Here is a 23,173-nt window from a genome sequence, read left to right as displayed (position 1 = left end):
CTGGGATTGGGGGTTTATCAAAGATGAGGCTCCTGTGCTCATTTGTTTGTACATATTATATCCCTGATCTGTTCTATTTATCCACTTCTTTATTTCTTAACTAATACATAATCATTTTAATGATTATTGCTTTATAGCAATAATATAATATAAGCTATATGTAGCAATATGTTTGAGATCTGGAACTGATCTTCCTTTCCATGATTTTTTTCATTATTACTCCTGGAATTCTTGACCCTTTATTACTCCATATGAAATTGTCATTCTCTCTAGCTCTATAAAATATTTCTTTGGTTATTCTGATTGATACAGTATTAAATGAGTAAATTTATTAGGTAGTATTGCCATTTTATTGTTTGGCTTGACCCATGCGCAAATAGTTAATTTTTTATAGCTATTCAAGTTTGTTGGGGTTTTTTTTCTGCAAAGAATGTTTTAGAATTGGATTCAAGTGTGCCTAGATGTACTATGGCAGATACATTCCCAAATATTTTATAGTGCCTATGATTGTTTTAATGAATTTTTAGCACTAATTAATTGATTTTTCATAGTATACAGGAATACTAATTATTTATGTGCATTTATTTTATATTCCACAACTTTGCTGAATTTGTTAATTGTTCTGATTTTTTTTTGGCTGACTTTTTAGGGGTTTCTAAGTAAATCATCATATCATCTGCAAACCTGAGCAATTTTGTTTCTGTTTGTCTGTGCTTATTTGCTTGATTTTTCTTTCTTCCTCTGTTACTATAGATAGCATTTCTAGCATTATGTTAAATAGTAGTAGTGATAATGAAAATCCTAGTTTTATTCTGATTTTATTGGAAAAGCCATAGATATCTTCCTAACAGTAGCATTGTGTCTGATAAATCCAAAGCTCACAACTACTAAGGTAATGACTCATTCTGGAACAGAAGCTAATGAAAAAACTGGAAATCATTCCAGTAGAAATTAGGTTTAGGCCAAGATGCCTCTTAAATTCCAATAAGGTTCAAATTTCTACATGACCTGGGTATATAAGGTCATATCATAAGTAAATTAGAGAAGTAAAGAAGAAATTACATTTTGGATCTATGAATAGGGGAAGGGTTCATGACAAGAGAGATAAAGATTATAAAAAACAAAATTGATTATTTTAATTACATAAAATTTAGAAGGTTTTACATAAACAAAATTAATGTAAAATAGAAAAAATATAAAAATAGAAGAGAAACAGTTAGCTGGGACAAAATCTTTGCAGCTGGTCTCTCTAATAAAAATATAATATCCAAGACATATAAGAAACTGATTCAAATTTATAAGTCTAAGAGCCATTTCCCAATAGATAAATGTTCAAATGATAAGAACAAGTAAGAACTCTGAGTGATCATCAGTCATATGAAAACATATTCAAAGTAACTAATATTTCAACAAATTCAAATTAAAACAACCTTGAAGTTCTTTTTTCATACCTATGAGATTGGTAAATATGATGAAAAAGAAAAACAGCAGGTGTTTGGGCTGTAGGAAGACGGATATACTGGGGTATAGTTGGTGGAGCTGTGACTTAATCTAGCCATTCTGGAAACAACTTTAAAATATACAAAAGAGAACAGAAGGACATCAAAAGGGAAATTCAGATAAGCAATATAGCTTTTAAAATATGTTGTTTATGATACATGTTGAAAGCAAATTGTACATAATAGAAGTTTGTGGTTTTAAATGTAATCCACTTTTTTCTGTTCTACTTTGTCTACAGAGATACTCTTTTTTAGGTGTAAAGAAAATTAATAAATTTAAAAGCAATCTGTATTTTATTTCCAATGTACATAATAAACTCAAGAATTTTTTCCCTTTCGTTTTGAACAGGGGGCATGGAAAGTTTTACTGAAAGCCAGGCAAGAGATATGGAGATTAAAAATGTTGGGAAACTCAACTTAGGTTATGGTGGTATAGAAAATGAAGCTAAGCCTGGTAGTAACTTTCAGTTTCAGATCACTGGGTGTTGCATGGTTTCACAAATAGGAAATTCTCCTCCTCTGTCTCTACCTCCTCCATTATGGGCCCAGGTAATTTTGTAGCTAGTTGGTGCAGTGGATAGAGAACTGGGCCAGGAGTCAGGAAGGTATAAATTGAAATCTGGCATTAGTAATTTACTAGCTGTCTGACCCAGGACAAAATATTTAACCACCATCTGCCTCAGTTTCCTTGACTATAAAATGAGGACAACAGTAGCACCAACTTCACAGGGTCATTGGGAGATTCAAATGAAATATCATTTAACACAGTGCCACGCATATGGTAGGTCCTCTCTTCTCTTTCATCAGTTCATTACTCATTAGCCGTGTCTGCCTGAGATACATATAATTATGGATGTGTTCAGTTTATTGGATTTTTAAAAATAAACTATTTTTGGATTTGTTTCTATATAAAACCTTATTTAAGTCCTTCCTATTAGAATAGCAAGGCTTAAAGGGAGCAGGTACTTTGCCTGCTATTCAACCTATTCCCATCGATAATATTATCCTGTAGTCTAAGGGAAATCCAGGAGTTTATTTGTATACTTCCTCATTAACTAACAAAATTTCTACATGACTCCGATTTAATAATAGCTCCAGGCTCCCACCAGTTCATGAAATATCACTTATTTCATAAACTGGAAAAGCTTCCTTTTTCTGCTGTAGTTACTCATATTTCTCTGTACATTAAATATTAAATCCTTTCATTTCCTAGAATTAAAAATATTAATTAATAAAAATAAAATTTATAAACAATGAAACCATTAATAAAACAAGTATATAATTATTTAACTTTGAGAATGATCACAACCTGTCATCTCAGACCATCACCATAATGGTAATGACTTCTCTTTGCTTCTGAGAACATAGTCACACAACATGTAGATCATTCTGAATAAGAAGCAAAGTCTCTATGTATGTATTCTTTTGAAGTTAAAGCTGTTTCATCAAGAAATAAAGCCTCAGAGTGACTAGGCGGTACAGTGAATAGAAGACTGGACCCAGAGTGAAGAGGACCAGAGGTCAAATCCAGCCTTGGACACTTATTGTGTGACCCTGGTCTGGTCACTTTAGTCCAATTGTCTCAAAAAAAAGAGTAAACAAATAAAGCCTCTCCTTATTCTTTCATTTTATTTTCCAAGCAACTAGGTGACATGGTGGATGGAGTACTGGGCTTGATGCACAGAAGATCTGAGTTTGAATCTTGCCTTAGATGTTTACTAGCTATTTGTATTTGAGCAAATGCTTTATCTTCTCTCACCATAGTTTCCCCATATGTAAGATGGATATGATATGAGCATTTACTTCATAGGTTTGTTGTGAGTTCAAAATGGAATAATACATATAAAGCATTTTAGAGCTATATAAATTACAGTTATTATTATTTTTCTCTATTTTCTTCAGTTTCTCTCCAATCATAACAGTTTCCTTAGTTTCTCCCAACCCATTATTCCTAATATTCTTTCCCAACATTTTGAAAAGCCATTTCTTCAACATTCAGTTCTTTAAAATATATCAATAGATCTACAGTCTGTGAGAAAGCTTAGTGAAATGTCTTTAATTAGGAAAAAAGTAAATAGGTTATCTACATTTCAAGGTATATCAACACTACAAGGGGCCTTGGAACAGAATCTAAAGCTAGAAGAGACTTTAAAAGTCACCCATTCCAACAATCTCATTTTACAGTTAAGGAAATTGAAGTTTTCCCAAGGTCACAGAAGTGGTAAAGTGAATCTATTCAATTTATTGAATTCTTAAGAAGTTCTTTTAAACGCATTTCTACACAAAACCTTACATAAGTCTTCATTAGTGTATCAAGGTTTAAAGAGTGCAGCCTTCAGCCTGCTACTTAACCCATTCTTATCTAAAATGTTATCCTGAGTCTTACAAAAACTTTTCTAAGGTCACCCAAGTGGAAAATAGTGGAACCATGATTTAAGCCCAGTTCTAACTCCAAATCCAATGCTCTTTTCACTACAGTGTAGTGCCTTTCTATAGAACATGAAATATTAGATTGATAAGAGATCTCAAAACAGCAAAATTAAACTAGAACATGGAATGTTAGGAGAAACCTTGGAGCACATATTTTTGCATCCAGAAGGGACCTAAGAGATCATATAACCCACCTTCACTCATCTGCTTAAGATACTGACACTACTCACTTCATCTTTCCTCTTAGGGAAGGAACTTGTCTTATATTTCACTGGAAAAAAATGAGACAGTTGGTTCTGAATTTACTCTTCTCATCAGTTCTACAGTTCTACCCACCTCAGCACTCTCCTTTGTTCAGTCTCAGTAGAAGAAGTGACTCTTCTTACCAATACCAACACATCTACTGGTGCCCTTTTGCCCCTTGGGTCATCTCTCCTTTCTTCCTAATTTTCAATCTTTCTTAATTCATTGATTACTTTCCTTCTGTTTACAAACATGACCAAATTTCATCATAGAAAACTTTTTTGGAAATAATATACTTTGTGGGAGGTTTGTTTAAGAATTTGATTTCAGTAGAATCTCTTGTGTCAAAGCAATATCAATAGGAAATTTGAAAAATAAAATTGGCAGAGAAGCGCATAAGTGAAGGGGTAGAAGTGGCAGAGTGCAACACATGTTCAGGAGGTAGAATAAATAGTTTGTTTTAAGTGGGGAACAGATTATATAAAGAGAAATGAGATGAAATAAAGCTGGAAAGGCAAACTAGTTCTATATCATGCCTGCTTTTGAATTCCAGGCAAAGAAATCTGTCTTTTACTTGGTAGGCAATAAGGAAATCATTAGAGTTTTGAAGAGAGGTATGACATAAATAGTTATATTGATAATGAGTGAATGAATGCATAAATTATTCATTAAATGCTTATTATATTTTAGGAAGTGTGCTAAGCCCTGGGAATAGAAATCCATGCAACCAAAACAGTGCCTATACTAAAAGGAGCTTATATTCTAATAGGTCAAACTAACACATAAAGGGAACTGGATGGGGTAGGATGCCAAGGTGACTGCATAGCATGGAGATGGTTGGGATACAACATAGAGACCAGTTCTAGGCAAGATAAGGAAATATTTAGCAAAATAAATAAAAATACAATAAAATTTAGAAAATGTTACTATGTCATTTTCTAACTTAATGTGTATCCTAGAGGGATTCTTATGTGTGATTTAGTGGTCCCTTGTTCCTATTTGAGTTTGACACTACTGGTCTATGGACCCCATTTCAATTTTGCAAACTTTAGATTCCACAATATTTATTACCACCCTATGAGGTAGGGAAGGCATATATTTTTTATTCCCATTTTACAGATAAGGAAGCAGTGACTCATATATACCCAGATTCTCACAGTGTCAAAACCATGGCTACAGTGTAGCAGAAAATCTCAAAATATCTCAAAATGGGGGCAACTAGGTAGCACAGTAGATAGAGCTCTGGCCTTGGAGTCAGGAGGACCTGTGTTCAAATTCAACCTCAGACACATGACACTTACTAGCTGTGTGACACTGGGCAAGTCACTTAACCCCAATTGCCTCACCAAAAAAAAAAAAAGAAAAAAAATATTGACCTTATAAGTGCATTGGCAAAGGACTTAAAGGCCTCAGATCTGTGCTACGTTCTGATGGCAATATGGGAAAACAGGTATTTTTTTTTTTTGGCTAGGCGATGGGATTAAGTGACTTGCCCAGGGTCACACAGCTAGTAAATGTTATGTGTCTGAGGCTGGATTTGAACTCAGGTCCTCCTGAATCCAGGGCCAGTGCTCTATCCACTGCACCACCTAGCTGCCCCAGGGCAGTCGGTATTTAAAGCCTGAAAGAGAAGAAAAAGAAGGCCCACCACTGAAAGGCTGGCTGGCATTGTAGATCTTTATGGCAAATTAATCTACTTTCAGTGAGAAAATCAGACCTGTAAAGGTGAAGCAGCAGAGTTGGTATTCTTATAGGCTCTCTCTCATGAGTGTTTATTTTTCTGTGTATGGCCCTCAGTAAGCAAACCTTCAATATATCTGAGGGAGTCGTATGTAGGTCTGTTTCCTCTTTATTTTTATAACTTATGTGCTACGGTTTTGCTTTGCATTTTTTCAATCTGGCTTGGGGTCAGCTTTATATTATATTAGTTTGTGATAATGAAGTTTTCCTGAGGCAGATGGCTTCTCAGACACAGCAATTTTCTATGACTCTACCCAGGAAACCTTCAGGTGAGTCTGAGTCTCATATATAAATAATATATAACTAGTAAGTGGCTTAGTAATCAGCTTAGTAATATGTTTGTTCCACTTTTAAAATGATAAAATCTATGTTGTGTTCTTGGCTTGGGCACACATCCAGAAATGTGGGGAAATCTCCTGGCTGTTTTACTTCATGATTTGTCTCTTACTCTCTGTCTGTGGACCATATGGAAGGTTTTATTTAAAGGAGCAAAAACATAAAATATAATACAAGAGAGAACTTGCTGTAACCCACAGTTGCCAATATTCCCCAGTGAGTGTTTCTTAGTGTCACTTCCAGAGCTAAGGAGAAGAATCTTCTTGTACTCATGCTCTTGTTATCAGCACCTTGCCCAGTGATTGCGGCAAAGCTGAAAGTAGATGGCGGCTTCATTACTTAAGCCTAGCTTACATGCAGCTGAGTAGCACTGTGCCACTGCCATCATATGGCGTATAGGGGCAGTGCTACCAAGGATGTTTAAGGAGAAGGAAAGGCATTGTAGGAGGTGGCAAATCTAATTAGGCTGGTCTGTTTTTGGAAAGAGTGCTGCTCATCACACATGATTCATAGGAATCATTGCCCTGCACCAATCAGGAGAGGGGGAGGGAGAGGGAGAGGAGAAGGAGAAGGGGAGAGAGAGAGAGAGAGGAGAGAGAGAGAGAGAGAGAGAGAGAGAGAGAGAGAGAGAGAGAGAGAGAGAGAGAGAGAGAGAGAGAGAGAGAGAGAGAGAGAGAGAGAGAGAGAGAGAGAAGAGAGAGAGAAGAGAGAAGAGAGAAGACAGCAAGAGAGCATGCACGTGTACGTGTCTGTCTGTGCTTCTCTGAATGTTTGATGTTATGTGGAAGCATTTTATTTTACCCTTATAAGGGCTGAGTCTGTGATGAGAAGACTATTCAGAAAGAATTTTTATGGCATTTCTAATTTAGCACTGGTTCTGAAGTTTTGTTGCAGTATCCTAAGAGCATGTTTTTAAAACCCAGACATAATACTCAGTGCTTGCTGATACTGATGCTCTGATGTGCTCTTTAAGCTTTTTAGAGTATTTTTTTGGAAGCTCAAAGAAGAAGATTGGTAGTTCTCCTTCCCTCACTCCAAGTCCTCATTCTGTTATTTCTGTTGTAACCTTGGGCAACTTACTTCACCTTTGTGGGTCCAAGTTTCCTATATATAAAGTTAGAGGGTTGGACTATAAGCTATCCAAGGTCCCATATAATTCTAAATTCTAGGTCTATGGGTTATATATTTCACTCTTTTGACTTCATGCTTTTGCTCTTATTATTTCCTATGCCTGGAATTCTCTTTTCCCTTTGCCTATTGAATTCCTACTTATCCTTTAAAGCCTACCTTGAGTACCATCTCCTACAGAAAGTGTTCTCATCCTTTCCTTCCATCCTAGCCTTCCGCCTGGACCTTAATCTTCTCTGCATCGCTCTAAGGCACTTAACAATGCTTACTATAGTGTGTATTTGTACTGCATGTATTATGTTGTGTATATATATATTGTGACATATTATAATATTGTCTAACAGAGTTAGCTCTATGTGTGTCTTATTCTCCTCCTAGATTATAAATTTCATAAGGGCAATTGGACACATGTAAGTTTTTACTGGTCAAGCACAGTATTTTGTGCATAGTAGATGCATAACGAATATTAGTAGGATAAATGAATGTCACTTTCATAGAGTAACATTGCCTCCTTCTGTTTGCATATCCATCCTGAAATTTCTAGCCTCCAGTGGTTTGCACCTTCGAATAGCCATGTGATTATCAAAAAGAATCTGCAAATCCAAATGCTCACCTAGCATTATAATGTTAATCCTTCTGTAGTTCTAACAAAATGCACATTTTGAACAATGTGTGTGGATTCTGTTGCAATTCATAAAATGAAAAGTTATTTAAAAGAATTAGTGAATTCATTAGAGTTCTCTGTCACTAAATATCCACTGCTTTTCTTAAGCAATAGATTTTAATAACACAACTACTATACTGGGTGTGGGGGGTGAGGGTGGGGAGAGTCTATGAATGTTTTCCAAGTTAAAAAGATGCCCTCATATCTGAAAGAAATCAGAATTATAGCTTTAGCGTTTGCTTTTGTACTGCTACTGACTGAAGAGTCATAGCTGCTGACTCCATATTCAGGGTGATTTATATTTTACTCTAGCCCACATAGTCTTTCAAATCTTATTGGAAGGGAGATTTCCAACTCCCACCCCTTCACTAAGGAGAACAGCATAGATTTCCAAGAACTTCCAGCACACTTCCACTGGTCCTTAGTTTACTCTCAGGAAGCACTACAGCATGGAATGAAAACAAGGACATACTCAAGAAATAAAGCATACAGGAGGCAACCCCAACCCTTCCCCATCCAGCCAACATAGGCCTCAACAGGATCTGGGTTTCTTGACCATTCCTTTCTTCTCATTTCCCTCCTTTCCTTGTGTTTTAATATTCTGCTTTACCCAGGGTATGAAGACCCTTGAACAATGTTCTCTTCAGCAATCATACCTCACTGTGACATAGGTGGAAGCCGTTCTGTAGTTCATTCAATTTAATTCAATTCAACATTCATTGATCTTATAAGCATACATTAATTATGAGTAGGCCATTTACCAGGAGATGGAATCTATAGAAGCCACAGGATAAATGATATGCTCCCAGGTGTTTATGGGAAACACAGGAGGTCAGAGCCATAAAAATTTGGATTGTCAGAAGACTGGCAAAACAAAAATCAGAACTGAGTTGACTAGAAAAAGATCAGGACAACTGAGAAAGAGATAATTTTATATATCTGTGATCTTACAGATGTGGGCACTCTCTCCTTCCCTTATTGAAGATCAGTGCAGATTCATGCCTTATTCTATATAATTCCAAAATTTCTCAAAAATATCTCAACCTAGCATGCAGGAGATGGTCTACTCATTCTTTTAGAATTTGGGGGAAAGAGTGAGAACATGAGAATATCCATGACAACTAGAAACAGTGTTTGGCACATAGTAGGCACTTAATAAATGCTTGTTGGTTGATAACAACATACTTTTATAGCACTTTATGTTTATAAGATATTTCTTTCACAAACATTCTACAAAGTAAGCAGTTGTAAGAATTATTATACCATTTTATAGATGGGGAAATTGATGCTCAAGGAAGGGAAGTGATTTGCCTAATTCAAATAAACCATAAATAGCAAAGCTAGAATTTGAATCGAGATCTCTAGTCTCCCAGACCAGAGTTCTTTCAACTATAGTTTGCCTTTAAAATTATCAAGGACACCCAGCCCATAAAGATTTCCTTAATACCAGAAGTACTAAATGAAAAATTTATCCTTCTCTTCCTCAGGGTGTGGAAATGTCTTCAGGAAGTTTCAGAGTATCCTAGAAGATGTTTAGAAAAGTGACATGCACATTCTACAGATAATAATAACAGTAATAATAATAAAAGACATTTAAATAGTGCTTTACAGTTTCCAAAACATTTTACATAGCATATCTCATCTGAAATATTCCCTATTTTTTATAAACATTTTACTTACAAACACTCTGTCTAGACCATAAGGACAGGACTAGTATTGGTATTATAGTTCAGCTCTAGTCTGAGTTAAATAAGATACTATAGGCTAGCCTGGGAAACTAATGCATTTTCATAATATCAGATTGTCAAATTTTAGAGTTAGAAGTAGTCTATAAATCATCTAATCACCAGGTTCTGACCTCTTATTTTGTAGATGAAGCTGAGGTTCATGGAGAAATATTCTCAGCAAGAGGCTGATGCTCCAGGAATTCCAAATCCTCTGATTCCAAATCCGTGCTCTTTCACTATACTATGTTGCCATTTTCTATAACAAACACCTTCTGAGCTCCAAAAAGAAAATCAACTTTTTTGCATATTTTTTGCTAAATATTCAAATTAAATTTTAGAGCAATCCAATTATAAGCTGAAACCTACTTGCATTGTTAAACCATGGATATTTTTTTTACAGCAGGAAGTAATTAAGAAGTCACACAGTCAAACTCCACTGTCATACATGAATATATTTTGCATCATTTATAATACATGGTCATCTAGGCTCTGTTTAAGCATCCTCTGTAAAGGAGAGCTCACTACCTTGCAAAGCAGCTCATTCTATTATTGGACCATCCCTGAGGGTTACAAAGTCCTATCTTGTATTAAAGGACTGCACTACTGACTCTGTAGCCCAAAGAGGAGCTTTCCTTCTCCTAAGACTCAGGGAATGAAAGCAGAAGCTGCTTTATGCAGGAGAGAGTGTCCTATTGGTTCCCTTGATATTTTACAAGAATACTAATCTTCCCTAATCCCATTCTGTCTCCTCTCCCTGATGAACTATTACAGTACTCATGCCAGACCTAGATTTTCCACCGTAATCATCAGAGGTAATCTAGTCTAACTCTGATTTTGCCCTCTGAAGCCAATTGTAAGAAGTAAAATCTCTCTTCCAAATCACACCAGGCAGGTCCTTGGAAAGAGCTGGAGTCTGAAACTTGGGTATAAATCTTGACTCTGCAGTTTATTGTCTATATGACCTTAGGCAAGTCAACAAACCTTTCTGAACCTCCATTTCCTCATCAGTAAAACAAGAGTTTGAACTATATTATTTCTAAAATCTTTTCCAGATCTAAAATCCTGATTTCTAATCCTTAACTTGTAAAATAAGAATAGCTAGCATTTATACAGTACTTCAGGTTAGCAAAGCCTTTTCCATGTTACTTATTTGATCCTCACCTGTCACCTAGATAATATCAATTTCCCCATTTACAAAGTGGGGCTGGCAGAGCTTGTGGTTTGCCCAGGGTTGCACAGCTAGTACATATTTGAGGCATGATTTGAACATTACTTTTCCAGACTCCAAGTCCAGCACTCTATGTGTTGTGTTACCTGTCTCTCCTAAATCTTTTCTTCTCCAGTTCTTTTCATTGATTCTTATGTGGCATAGTTTGAAGACTCCACCCTATTCTGGGCTCCTTTTCTGAAGGAACTTTGGAATTTAGCAATATTATTTTCAGCCATGGACACCTCATTCAGGGCAGTGGTAAAGGGTACTTGCCAGTGTGGTAGGGCACTGATAATATCTTTGAGGAGATGACATCAAGTGAAAGAAAGAGGGAATTAATTTGTGTAGGCAGCACTAATACTTAGTATTTCTTCAGCTGCTAGAAATGGAATAATATTTCATTCTTAGGGGGTTTTTTTTGCTTTCTCTATTCAATCCCTTCTTTCTCTTTCTAGTCTTCCTACACTAAAAAAACATTCTTCTTTCACCTTTCTTTCATCATTGAGCAAGGAAAGAATGTTGGAAAACCCTCCGGACTGAGTTCAGGGAGGCCTGTAAGTTCGACTCACCACTTTGCTATCTATGAATGGTGTGACCTTAAGTAAGTAATTTAGTTTCTCTGAGCTTCAGCGCCCTCATGTGTAAATAGTACGGGTGGGGATTTGAAATTTGACTAGATGTTCTTTCAGTTCCCTTCTGGCTTTATATTCCCAGGATCACTAAGATGATCTTTCTAGCTTTAATACTCTATTGTTCTATGATATCATTATAATTATCTTTCACCTCTTCCATTTACTACCTCAACCCCTCATTCTTCATAAAGTGTTTTCTTCTGCTCAAGAACTTTCAGAGTAAGTCACATAGATGTAACCATGCTTTATCTCACATTTTGTGATGCTGGCTTGGGTAAATCTCATTGTCCCCAGGACTTCCCACAAATTCTGATTTGAGCTTATTGAAAAAACAAAGACCTTATTGATCTTAGTTAAACATGTTTTATCTTATTGAAAAAACAATGGCCTCCTACTAAGAAGCCTTCCAAAGGTCTCCTTCATGTCCTTGTTCCTCAGACTATAAATAAAAGGGTTCAGCATGGGGGTCACCACAGCATACATCACAGCTGCCAACCTATCTTTTCCAGCTGAGTCAGCCTCAAAGGGAATGAAATTCACAGCAATGGCAGCCACATAGAACAGGCAAACAGCAGTGAGGTGGGAGCCACAGGTGGAGAAGGCTTTGCATTTGCCTTCACTGATGGGACACATAGTATGGTGGTCACGATGCGGACATAGGAAATAAGACTCATCAGGGGGATCAGCATAGTTAAGGCCCCACCCCAGTACATCAGCACATACTGGTTGGCATAAGGTCAGCAACAGGAGAACTTCATCTAAGGCAGGAGCTCACAGAAGAAGTGGGGGATAGTATTAGAATCACAGAAGGGCAATTGAACCAGAAGAATGGTATGAGTCAAGGAATATAAATGAGCCAGGACCAATGACCCAGCCACCAGCAGGAAACAGTGTTGGGGGCTCATGCGAATAGTATAGTGGAGAGGATAGCAGATAGCCACAAGTCAGTCATATGCCATAACCCCTAGGAGGAAGACATCCAACCCAATGAACCACAGGAAGAAGAAGATCTGGGCAAGACACCCACCATAGGGGATTGTTTGGCTCTGAGTTTGAATGTTGAACAACATGTTAGGCACGGTGGTGAAAGACAAACACACATCAGTGAAAGAGAAGTTGGACGTAAAGAAATACATAGGCATGTGGAGGTGGGAGTCAGAGCAGATAGCCAATATGATGAGAAGGTTTGGCCAGGAATAGGCCAAAGGGATTCAGCTCTTGCTCCAGATGCTGAGAGAGCCCAAAGAGGAGAAATTCAGAGAGTCTTGTCTGCTTTCCTCTATCCTTTTTTCTGGTATAACTGAGGAACGGAGAGGCAGGACATCATGATAACAGTTCATATTTATCAAGCATCAAAAGGAAACTTAAAATACAAAATGCTAGAATGCAGAATGTTTCTAGGGGAAGAGCCTTTTAACATGGAATGTTAGAATATGAGACAAAATGTTAGAGCTGGAGAGAACTTTAGAGAGTAGAACATAGAATGTTAGAGCTCTAAATGATTAAAATAGAATATTAGAGCTAGAAAAAACCTCTAGAACATAGAATATCAGAGCTAGAAAGGAGTGGAGAATATCTACTACAACTCCTAGATTTCACCCTTCCACCATTTCTTTCCAAAGTAGGAAGTTTGCATTTTTTTCTATTGAGAATGAAATAAAAATTTCATGAGCAATTACTATTAATAATAGTTGGTATTGGTAGAGTACTAAAAGTTACAAAATACTTTACATCCATTCTTTCATTAGCATCTCACAACCACTTCTTGAGGAATGAAGGTAGAATCCATATGATCGGATCCATTTTAAATATAAGGAAACTGAGGTACATAGAGGTAAAGTGATCCTCACAAATTCACACAGCTCACAAGAAGTTAAGCTGGTATTAGAATCTGTGTCTTAGTAGGACACATAGATAATCTGGTGCAGGCCTGTACAACCTGTGGCCCACCAAAGGATTTCCAGTAGCCCATGAAAAATGTAGAGGAAATCATTTTCTACATTTTTCATGGGACACGCAAAATCCTTTGGCAGGCAGCAGGTTGTGCAGGCCTGATTTAGTGCTTTCCACAAAACCTTATTTTCCTGCAGTCTATCAATCAGTTAGCCAGTCAGTCAATCAGCAAGCATTTATTAAGGCTCTATTATGTACCAGGCACTGTACTAGGCATGGAGAATACAAACACCTTGGAGAATTAGACCTTGACCATAGGATGCCAACATTCTATCAATGCAGACCATGTGGTGATATCTAAGTACGTAGGTCTATATAGATATGTGTCTATAGAATAAATCCAAGTTAATTGAGGAGCAGCTAACAGCTAAGGGAGGGGGAATCTGGAAGTGGTACTTAATCTGAGCTTTGAAGAAAACTCAGAAGTTCTAAGAGGTGGATGTGAGGAAGGAATGCATTCCAAGTGTAGACTGCGGACAGCCTATTCAAGGGCTCCATTCAATCTGTGTCTTTCTTGGCCCATGTAGGACAATACTCTACACATACTACACATTTAATAGTTGTTGAATTAGTAGCCTCAGTTGTTAAAGAAGTAAAGATGTAAATGAACATGGGATCACAGAATCATGCCTGCCCTGAGACATGTCTATTGGATGTAGAGAATTCTGGCATCTATTTCATTAGAATCAGAATACTTGCAGTTGTTATCTTGTCTCCACCATTTACCAGCTTCATGACCTTGGTTGAGGAATTTCCTCTTTTGGGGGGTGGGGCTCATTTTCTTATTCATAATATGGGATATAAGCATTTTCTGTAATATCTAACAGTTTTTTCATGAGGATTCAATGAGATAATGTGTATGAAGTGCTTTGAAACCTAGGTGCTAGACAAATTTAAGTTACTGCTATTAGGATTTCCAGGTGCTCAAAACATATTTTCTCTTCTTTTCTTTTAGTACTTTTTTTTAAATTTATTTTTTTTAATATAAATTTATTTATTTTTAGCTTTCAACATTGCCTTCCACAAGTTTTGGAGTTCCGAATTTTCACCCCATCTCCACCCTCCCCTCACCCCAAGATGTCATGCATTCTGAATATCCCTTCCCCTACTCTGTCCTCTCTTCTGTCTCTCTCCCCTTCTCTTATCCCCTTCCCCTTCTATTTTCCTGTAGGGCAGGATAGATTTCTGTACCCCATTTCCTATATTTATTTCCCAGTAGCATGAGAAAACACTTTTTTTAAACATATGTTTTTAAAACTTTAGGTTTCAAATTTTCTCTCTTCCTCCCTCCCCACCCACCCTCATTGAAAAGGCAAGCAAGTCAATATAAGTTGTACAAAAACGTATTTTCGTTACACTATCCCTGATAGGTGGTTATCTACAGGGTTGTAAACTCCATTGAAAGACTTCCAAAAGCAGACCATTTCACTTTTAGACAGCTCTGCTCATTAGAAATTTCAGAATTATATTCTTTAAGTTTTAATTACCCTCAGCAAAAATATGCTTTCCTAAAACATTGTTCTCATGTCTTCTCTCTGAGCACAAGAAGTATAAATTGAATCCTTCCCCATAATAAAACTCTGTCCATACTTAAAGACAGTTATTTCCCCATTCCCAATTTTTCCTCCTCACATTCTCCAACTATTCAACCATATATTATGGTCTACAATTCGCACATAATCTTGGTCACCCTCCTCTAGACAGCACACTCCAGGTTGTTTATGTCCTGTCTAAAATGTGGCACCCAGAAATGAATGTAGCATTTCAGATGTGGTCTACCTACAACAGAGGGCATCAGGAGTACTCCCTTATCCTTGTGGACACCTGAATTTCTCTCCATGCTTGAGACTGCATGAGATTAAAATAGATGAGCCTTATCCAGGACTTACCCAGCTAGTCTGAGGCAATATCTGACACTGTTGCTCAGGGAATGTCTCTCTTCTGGAGTACAGGGGCTCCCAGAGAGGAGCTACCTGAAGACTACTACGGTGCAGGCACCTGCTGATTCTACACAAGGAATATTTACTGTGTTTAGGGGCCCTGAGCTCCTCATTAAAGGCAAAAAAAAAATGGAGTAATTGCCTCTGAGTCCCTGGGGGGACATTGTTTCTTTCAGATGAGATTCTTTTTCTGCATGAAGATTTGGGAATACGTCCCATTACCAAGAGGCATGGAGTGAGCTCTTCTAGAACCTCCTATTGGTACTTCACCTTCTACTCTTCAAGCATAACTTAAAGGTGAGTATCAGAGATGTGGCTCCCACAATTCACACAATCATAGAATTAGAGAGTGGAGTGTGGACTTAGCAACCATCTTGTTCAACTCATATATTCAAGCCATACCCACTATAATATGAGTGCCAACAAGGTATATAGCCTCTGCACGATAATCTTCAAGGAGACAACCCATTCTACTTTTAGATAGATATGTGTTAGGAAAAAAGTTTTTTTCCTCACTTCCATTCTATATATTCTTCTTTCTAACTTCCACTCCTTGTCTGGTTCTGCCCTTTGAGAGCCAATAAAGCAAATCTGTCCACTCTTCCACAAGACAGTCCTTTGAATGCTTGTACGTAACTTCCATGTCTTCCTCAAGCTCAAGTTCAATACTACTCTTCCACCATACAGAACAATAAAATCCCAGCACTGAGAGGGAATTTAGGAGTAATTCACTTTAGTCTGTCTCTTAATATCAATGCCTTCTTACAACATATGGGATGAGTAGTACCTGATTGAAGACTTCCAGTAGCGGGGAAGCTATTTCTCAAAAGGCAACCCATTCAACTTGAGGAAAGATCCAATTGGTAGAAAGTTTTCCCTGATTTTAAGCTGAAATCTCAATAACATTTGAGCCTCATGACAACCTCAGAATGTAATAATAGCTGAAATCAAGGCCTTGTTTGAAGATGAGCAAAGACATTTATAGATATGAATCCACTGAATCCTCATAGTAACTTCACAAGTAAGGTACAACAGGTATTATTCTTTCCATTTTACACATGAAGAAAAGAGATTGAAAGAGGCTAAAGCCACACAGCTAGGTCAGTGGCACTATTTGAACCGAAGTTTTCCTGACTCCAGGTCTAGAACTCTTTGCAATCATCTCTTTCATTAAAGACCATTAAATTTTTTTAGAGATAAATTTCATTTTCTTGTCATCTCTTTCAAATACTTTAGATATCTTAGTTCAAATGCTTAAGAGAGTTATAACTTATGTACATCGGAATAAATGTACTGACTTTATAAAAAAAATCATCAATGTTTAGTTCAATTAGTGTGTTTAGCTTAACCCAAGATTGATTTTATTTCTTCTGAAAGCTGCCTGTTCATGTTGACCATTTATCAATAGGGAAATGGCTCTTATTTATAATAAACTTGACTCAGTTTCCTATATATTTGAGAAATGAGGTCTTTATCAGAGAAGTTTGCCCTTAAATTTTTTTTTGATATTATTTCATTGTCTTTGGTACCTTTTTGCAAAATGTACTCTCCCTGCTTATCTTTTTGAATTAGGTCTATCTTTGCTTTTGCTTTGTCTGAGATTATGATTGCTATCCCTGCCTTTTTTACTTCAGCTGAAGGATAATAGTTTCTTTCTGGCTGCTTTATGCATTTTCTCCTTGACCTGAGAGTTCTAAAATTTGGCTCTAATATTCCTGGGAATTTTCATTTTGGGATCTCTTTCAAGATGTGATTGGCATATTCTTTCAATTTTGCCCTCTGAATCTAATATATTCACGCAGTTTTCCTTGATAATTTCTTGAAATATGATATCTAAGGCATTTTTTTTTATCATGGCTCTCAGATAGTCCAATAATTCTTAATTACTTCTCCTGGATCTGGTTTACTTGTTTTTTTTTTTCTGATGAGATATTTCACATTTTCTTCTATTTTTTTTCATTCTTTTGACTTTGACTGTTTCTTGATGTCTTGATGTCAGGAGTACCTGAGTTCAAATCCGGACTCAGACCAAACACTTGACACTTACTAGCTCTGTGACCCTGGGCAAGTCACTTAACCCCATTTGCCTTAAAAAAAAAAAGAATGATAGCTTTGTTTCTTCTTTGCATATTCTAATACCTTCAGTTTCTTTTTCTTCTCTTATTGCTAATGCTAACATTTCCAGTATGACACTGAACAACAGTGGTGATAAGGACATCCTTGTTTCACCCCTGATCTTATTGGAAATACTTGTACCTTGTCCCCATTACATATAATGCTTGCTGAAGGTTTTAGTAGATGCTATTTATTATTTTAAGGAAGACTCCATTTATCCTATGCTCTTTAGTGTTTTTAATAGGAATGGGTGTTGTATTTTGTCAAAAGCTTTTTCTGCATCTATTGAGATGATCATGTGGTTTCTGTTGGTTTTGGTGTTGATATGCTCAATTATGCTGATAGTTTTCCTAATATTGAACCAGCCCTGCATTCCTGGTATAAATCCTACCTGGTCATAGTGTATTATTCTTGTGATAAGTTGATGCAATCATTTGCTAATATTCTATTTAAAATTTTTGCATCTATATTCATTAGAGAAATTGGTCTATAATTTTCTTTCTGTGTTTTGACTCTTCCTGATTTAGCTATCAGCACCATATTTATATCATAAAAAGAATTTGGTAAACTCCTTCTTCACCTATTTTCCCAAATAGTCTATATAGTATTGGAATTAATTGTTCTTTAAATGTTTGATAGAATTCACATGTAAATCCATCTGGCCCTGGAGATTTTTTCCTAGGGAGTTCATCAATGGCTTGTTCAATTTCTTTTTCTGAGATGGGTTATTTAAGTATTTTACTTCCTCTTCGGTTAATCTGGGCAATTTATATTTTTGTAAATATGTATCCATTTCACTAAGATTGTCAAATTTTGATATAGTTGGGCAAAATAATTCCTAATTATTGTTTTAATTTCCTCTTCTTGGTGGTAGCTTCACCTTTTCATTCTTGATACTAGTAATTTGGTTTCTTTTTTTAAATTAAATTAACCAAAGGTCTTATCTATTTATTGGTTTTTTCATAAAACCAGCTCTTAGTTTTATTTATTAGTTCAATAGTTTTCTTAATTTCAATTTTATTAATTTTCCTTTGGTTTTCAATATTTCTAATTTGGTGTTTATTGAGGATTTTTAATTTGTTCTTTTTCTAGTTTTTTTAGTTGTATGCCCAATTCATTGATCTCCTCTTTCTATTTTATTATGTAAGCATTTAGAGATATAAACTTCCCCTAAGAACTGCTTTTGCTGCATCCCATAAGTTTTGGTATGTTGTTCTCATTATTGTCATTCTCTTGAATGAAATTATTGATTGTTTCTATGATTTGTTATTTGACTCAATCATTTTTTAGGATTGGATTATTTAGTTTCCAATTATTTTTTAGTTTATCTTCCCATGGCCCTTTATTACATATATTTTTTATTGCATCATGATCTGAAAAGGATGCATTTAATATTTCTGCCTTTCTGCATTGGATTGTGAAGTTTTTATGCCCTAGTACATGGTCAATTTTTGTGTATGTGCCATGTACCACCGAGAAAAAAGGCATATTCCTTTCTATGACGATTCAGTTTTCTCCAGAGGTCTATCATACTACTTTTCTAATTTCTTTCACCTCCTTCTTTTCTTGTTTATTTTGTGGTTAGATTTATCGAGTTCAGAGAGGGTGAGGTTGAGGTTCTGCACTAGTATAGTTTTGTTCTCTATTTCTTCCTGTAATTCCCTGAATTTCTCCTCTAAGAATTTGGATGGTATACCATTTGATGCATATATGTTTAACAATGATAGTATTTCATTGTCTCTGGTGCATTTTAGCAAGATGTAGTTTCCTTCCTTATCTTTTTGGGTAAGATCTATTTTTGCTTTTGCATTGTCTGAGATCAGGATTGCTACCCCTGCTTTTTTTACTTCAGCTGAAGCGTAATATATTCTGCTCCAGTCTTTACCTTTACCCTGTGTGTGTCACTCAAATGTGTTTCCTGTAAACAACATATTGTAGGATTATGGTTTTTAATCCATCCTGCTGTCCACTTCTGTTTTATGAGAGAGTTCATCCCATTCACATTCACAGTCATGATTACTATCTGTGTCTTTCTCTCCATCCTTTTTCTCCCCTGTTTATGCTTTTCTTTCTCCTTTTTCTTTTTCCCTCCTCATTAATGTTTTGCTTTTGACCACTGCCTCCCTCACTCCCCATTCCCTTCTATTAGACCTTTCCCTTTTCTTCCCCTTTACCCTTACTGCTTCTTCCCTCCCTTCTATCCCCACTCCCTTTTTTTTCCCTTTTTCCCTCCTACTGCCTATAGGGCAAGTTAGATTTCTGTACCTGACTGATTATGTTATTCACTTCTCTGATGAGAATAAGGTTCAAACAATGTTCATCTCCCTCCCTTCTTTCCCTCTGCTGTAATAGGATTTTGTATCTTTTCCTGTAATGTAATTTACCCTTCCCTGCCTCCTTTTCTCTCAGTACATTAACTTAGATTAGATTAATCCATTTCCTTGGATCCATTTAACCCACTTGATTAGGTTTATTTTTTATCATTACATCAAAGTCAACTTACATTCGCCCATTTTATGTATACTCCTTTAACGTGGTGTAATAACAATACAGTTCTCCAGAGTTACAAGTGTTATCCTCCCTTGTAGGGATGCAAACAGTTTGCCCTTATTAACAACATATTGTATCTTTCTGTCCCATTTACCTTTTAATGTCTCTCTTGAGTCTTGTACTTGAATATCAAATTTTCTGTTGAGCTCTGGTCTTTTTATCAGGAAGGTTTGGAAGTCCCCTGTTTCATTGAACATCCACGTCCTCCCACTGAAAGATCATGCTCATTTTGACTAGGGAGTTGATCCTTGGTTGTAATCCAAGCTCCTTTGCCTTATGGAATATCATGTTCTATGCCTTACAGTCTTTTAATGTAGAAGCTGCAAGGTCCTGTGTAATCCTGACTGTGGTTCCATGATATTTAAATTGTTTCTTTCTGGCTGCTTGCAGTATTTCCTCTTTGACCTGGTAATTTTGGAATTTGGCTGCTATATTTCTTGGCATTTTCAATTTGGGATCTCTTTCAGGAGGTGATGGGTGGATTTTTTCTATGGCTGTTTTCCTTCTGTTCTAGGACTCAGGGCAGTTTTCCTTATGATTTCCTGAAAGATACTATCCAGGCTCTTTTTTTCATAATGATTTTCAGGTAAACCAATAATTTTTAAATTGTCTCTCCTGGATCGATTTCCCAGGTCAGTTGTTTTACCTGTGAGGTATTTTACATTTTCATGTATTTTTTCATTTTTTTCTTTCTGTTTGACTAATTCTTGCTCTATTATAGAGTCATTAGCTTCCATTTGCCCGATTTTAATTTTTAATAAATTGTTTTCTTCTATTAGATTTTGTACTCCTTCCCATTCGCCAATTGTGTTTTTTAAGATCTGTTTTCTTCAGTGTACTTTTTTTTCCAGTTGGCCAACTGTATTTTTAAGAATTTGTTTTCTTCATGTACTTTTTTTCCATTTGGCCAACTCTATTTTTTAAGTACTCTTCTATCTTTCTCATTTGACCTTTAAAATCATTCTTGAGCTTTTGTAAGGAGGCTTTTTGGGTTTCAGACCAGTTCATATTCCCTTTTGAGGTTCTACATGTGGGTTTGTTGACGATGTTGTCCTCTTCAGAATTTCTCCTTTTATCTTCACTGTTCTCATAATATGAATATATGGTACATTTCTTTTTGCTCATGGAGTTTTGATTTTTTCCTGCCCTTTAAAGAGATTGAGCTCTCCTACTGGGGAGCAGAGGGCACTGACCCAAGCTTCTTGTGTTGGGGGCCTACTTCTTTGTCACTGGTTTTGTGTGCTGGGGCCTCCAATGTTGACAGTTTGAGGCTGTAGGGTTCTGGCAGCTTACCTGGTGTTGGGCTGAAATCAGCAACACTGGAACTCTAGGACAACTCTAAGTTGCCTGCTCTTCCTTTCCTTTCACTTTCCTCAGCTCCTTTCAGATGGATGTTATAGGTGTTTATCTTCCTGGGGCCCCTTGTAGTGCTGCTTCCCTTATTTTTGCTGAGGCACTGGGAGACCCGTTTGCTGTAGAATGTCAAGACACCTGGTGGTTTTCTCAGCTGGTTTCCACCAGTTCTCCCACCCTCACTGAGGCACTTGGAGGAACACATGTTGGTGTTTGCCTGCTCCACCACCTGGGTTTCAGGATCTCTTCCTGGTATGGTGAGGTGGGGCTTTCTGCTAACTTGCTGGGACACCTCCTGTTCTGTACTGCTCCCCTTCCCCCAGGGCAAGAGGGGCTTTCCCCATTAATCCCTCAAGTTACCTGGGCTAATGGACTGCTGCTCCCCCATCTTTCTTCTGGTTCGGGGTTCCAAGGTTTTTCCTGGGGTGATTTTTTCTGGCCTTTAGGAGGTTGATACAGGAGGTGAGAGCTCCACCACCATCTTGGCTCCAAGAAGGGGAACTTCATTAGGCCAATTTTTTGAGGTGTTATTTTCTTCAGTATTTTTTGAGCCTCAAAAGAGGCTATCTAGCTATTAATTCTCTTTTCATAATTTTCTTGCATCACTCTCATTTCTTATCTGAAATTTTCCTCACATTCTTAACTGTTAGTAGCTCTTTTGGGAATTTTTTCATTTATTTTTAGTTTTCAACATTCACTTCCATAAGATTTTGAGTTCCAAATTTTCTCCCCATTTCTTCCCTCTCCCTACCCCAAGACAGCATGCAATTTGATATATGCTCTACGTACACATTCATCTTGAACTTATTTGAACATTAGTCATGTGGTAAAGAAGAACTAGATCCAATCAGAGAAATCGTGAGAAATAAAAAAAGAAACCCAAAAGAGAGAAAGAGTGTGCACATAATATGCTTCAATCTGCATTCAGACTCCATAGTTCTTCTTCTGGACATGGACAGGAATTTCCATCATGAGTCCTTTAGAGCTGTCTTGGACCCCTGCATTGCTAAGAAGAGGTAAGTCTATCAAAGTTTGGCATCATACTGTGTGGTTGTTACTGTGTACAATATTCTCCTGGTTCTCCACTTAAAAAACAAGCCAGAAGCCCTAGGATTAGCTGGGTTGGGAAGCTGACTCAGCCCCAACTGCAGGAAGTTTTATCCCCAGGACAGTGAGGGGTGTTGAGCCTGGGAAGATTGAACCTCTGTTGACAAGGAATGCCAGAGCCGGCTGTGCTATGGAAACATCAAGAGCAAGAAGGAACCAGCATGCACCCACTTGAGTGCAGAAGCAGTGGGGTAAGGACACCTGTGACTGTGGGCACTTATGGGAAACTGGTGGTCTTGCTTCCAGTTCCAGGTCAAAGGGGAGAACTGAAGGAGGATATGAAGACAGAGGCACCATTCCCCATGACCCAGGACTACAGGTGATTGTAAAAAACTAAGTTATTACTAATTTTAAAAAATGCACAGGCAAAGGACAAAGAATTCAAACACAGAGAGTTACTGTGGGAATAGAGAAGACTGGGATTCATCTTCAGAGGATAAGGAAGCAAAGAAACCCTCTTCTAATCCAAAGAGTAACATCAAATGGTCACTTGCTCAAAAGAATTCATAGAAGAACTTTTAAAAAAAGACTTGAAAAATCAAATGA

General features: G+C 36.9%; 1 pseudogene; it reads right to left on the bottom strand.

Moving 5' to 3' along the window:
- Positions 1-11,978: 11,978 nt before the first annotated feature.
- Positions 11,979-22,924, bottom strand: LOC110194973 (olfactory receptor 1G1-like; annotated as a pseudogene).
- Between the last annotated feature and the right edge of the window lie 249 nt (positions 22,925-23,173).

Source organism: Phascolarctos cinereus, unplaced genomic scaffold (assembly GCF_003287225.1).
Source record: "Phascolarctos cinereus isolate Bilbo 61053 unplaced genomic scaffold, phaCin_HiC Scaffold_2;HRSCAF=192, whole genome shotgun sequence".
Taxonomy (NCBI): domain Eukaryota; kingdom Metazoa; phylum Chordata; class Mammalia; order Diprotodontia; family Phascolarctidae; genus Phascolarctos; species Phascolarctos cinereus.
This window is presented reverse-complemented; position numbering and strand designations above follow the sequence as displayed.